This window comes from Mus caroli, chromosome 5, assembly GCF_900094665.2.
Source record: "Mus caroli chromosome 5, CAROLI_EIJ_v1.1, whole genome shotgun sequence".
NCBI lineage: Eukaryota > Metazoa > Chordata > Mammalia > Rodentia > Muridae > Mus > Mus caroli.
In genome coordinates this window covers 130,769,935-130,772,184 of record NC_034574.1, presented here as the reverse complement: position 1 = coordinate 130,772,184, position 2,250 = coordinate 130,769,935, and the positions used below count along the sequence as shown (strand labels likewise).

Here is a 2,250-nt window from a genome sequence, read left to right as displayed (position 1 = left end):
CATCTATCTATCTATCTATCTATCTATCTATCTATCTATCTATCTATCTATCTATCCACACACAAGCATGCAATAACAAATGATTTAAAAAAAAAAGGCCATGAATTTGAAGGGGATCAGGGACGGGTACATGAGACAGTTGGGAGGGAGGAAAAGAAGGAAAAAAATGTAATTAAAATACCATCTCCAAAGGAAAAACTAAAAGAGGAAAAATAGATAAATAGTAGACAGAGGCAGCCTCGTCAAATTGGATGCTCCCAAGATCCAACAGAAACTGACTGGGGAAGTTAGAGCCCTCAGCCGGAGTTCTCCACTGACCTTTCTCTCCTCGCCTGAGCTCCCTATGGCTGCACTTTCAGCCCTTCTCCCGCTCCAGGGAGTTTTGTATTATGGGACGCACAGTGTAGGACACACAGCGGCAGCTTCTGCTCTATTTTCTCACAGTTTGTTTTCCTTCTAGCTGTTTTCAAGGATACAATCAATGTTTTTATCCTTTGGCTGTTTGCTGTTCCCTTTCCTCTGTGTCATAGAGTCTGGGAGGCAGCTCATCCCTAGACAAGGGGCCTTAGAGGATCCTCTGAGACAAACAAACTTGGGTCTGAGATGGGAGAAATCCCTACTTCCAGAGCCAGCTTCTCAATGAGTGCCATCATCCCAAGACAACCAATAGAATGCACAGAATAAAGCTTCAGATGATCTCAAAGCCTCCATTCACTTAGAGAATACATCCCGTGACCTGGACGCCAGAGTCACTTTCCAGAGATCGTGGCTTGAGGGCAGGGTCCTCTGGTCCTTCAGTTGGAATTCTTTTATGCTGCAGCGAGCCTGCCAGGAATGAAAAGGAGAAGGCGAAAGGGTGGGTGGCTGCAGGAGGCAGGGCCATCGCAAGATCCTAGACCCTGCAGGCTCCAGTGTGAAGGCTCCGTTTGGCTTCTTTCCTCTGTGGTTGATGCTTCTGCTTGGAGTTGCCAATCAAGTGCAGGTAAATTCATGGGCAGAGGGTAGTGGCTCTGGCTGAGATTATCCCGAGCTTTGAAGAGGTGTCTGTGTATGGACACATTCATGATTACGGAGAGATAGCTTTGAAATTGATGTAAGATCTACAAGTCAGGGATATGGCCCAGGATCCTGGGTCTCTGTTGCTGCTCATTTCCCCCCTTCATGGCCAGGCTTTGAAGAGAAGCATCTAGAATGTTTTCTGGGCCAGGCAGAGGAAGGTGGGAGCAATGAGTTTAGATTTGCACTGCCAAGTTCCTCCTTACTCATGGGTCCTTTTCTCTGCCTCTCCTTAACTTTCTGTGATGGATTCAGTCACTGATGAAATCCTCACATGCCCCACCTCAAAAAAAAGTATGTGAGATGCTTTGAAAAATTCCCATTAAAATTATGATGGGATTTCAAATAATCTGTTAAGGTGCTTGAAAATCTGCTCAATTTTGGGATTTTTTTTCTGAATTTTGAATGTATGCTTGTTGCTACATTTATACTATATCTACCTACCTACCTATCATCTATCTTCCTACCTACCTATCATCTATTATCTATCTATCTATCATCTATCTATCTATCTATCTATCTATCTATCTATCTATCTATCTATCTATCTATCTATCTATCCATCATCTGTCTATCTATCTATCCATCATCTATCTGTCTATCTATCATCTATCTATCTTCTATCTATCCATCATCTGTCTATCTATCATCTATCTGTCTATCTTCTATCTATCATTTATCCAACCTTCCATCCATCCATCCATCCATCCATCCATCCATCCATCCACCCACCCAAGCATCCACCCAAGCATCCTCCATTCATTTATTGAGGCACAGTCTCCTGTAGGCCCATCTAGCTCTAAACTCACTGACGACGACCTTGAGGATGGCCCTCCTGCCTGCACCTCTCTAGTGCTAGAATTACAGGTGTGCATCACCACACCTGGTTTGTGCAGTACTGTGGATAAAGCCCAGGGACTTGAACATGTGAGGCAAGCATTCTACCAACTGAGCTACAGCCTCTGTCTATTTGCATTTTGAAAATAAGCTTACAGAGCAATCAATGCATTTCATTATGGCATTTTCATGAATACTTTGATTTGTTATTTCTCTCCTCATTCTCTCTCATGCCCATTCTTCTAGGTTAGTCCCTTTCTTCCCTCTTCAGCCTCCTTCCTTCCTTCCTTCCTTCCTTCCTTCCTTCCTTCCTTCCTTCCTTCCTTCCTTCCTTCTTTCCTTCTTCCTTCCTTCCTC

General features: G+C 43.8%; 1 protein-coding gene across 1 annotated transcript in view; it reads left to right on the top strand.

Moving 5' to 3' along the window:
- The first annotated feature begins 748 nt into the window (after positions 1-748).
- Gjc3 (gap junction protein gamma 3) overlaps positions 749-2,250 on the top strand; it is a 7,088-nt gene continuing 5,586 nt past the window's right edge. The window contains exon 1 of the mRNA XM_021163877.2: positions 749-982. The gene's annotated coding sequence lies outside the window, so the exon portion shown is untranslated. The remainder of the gene's footprint in view (positions 983-2,250) is intronic.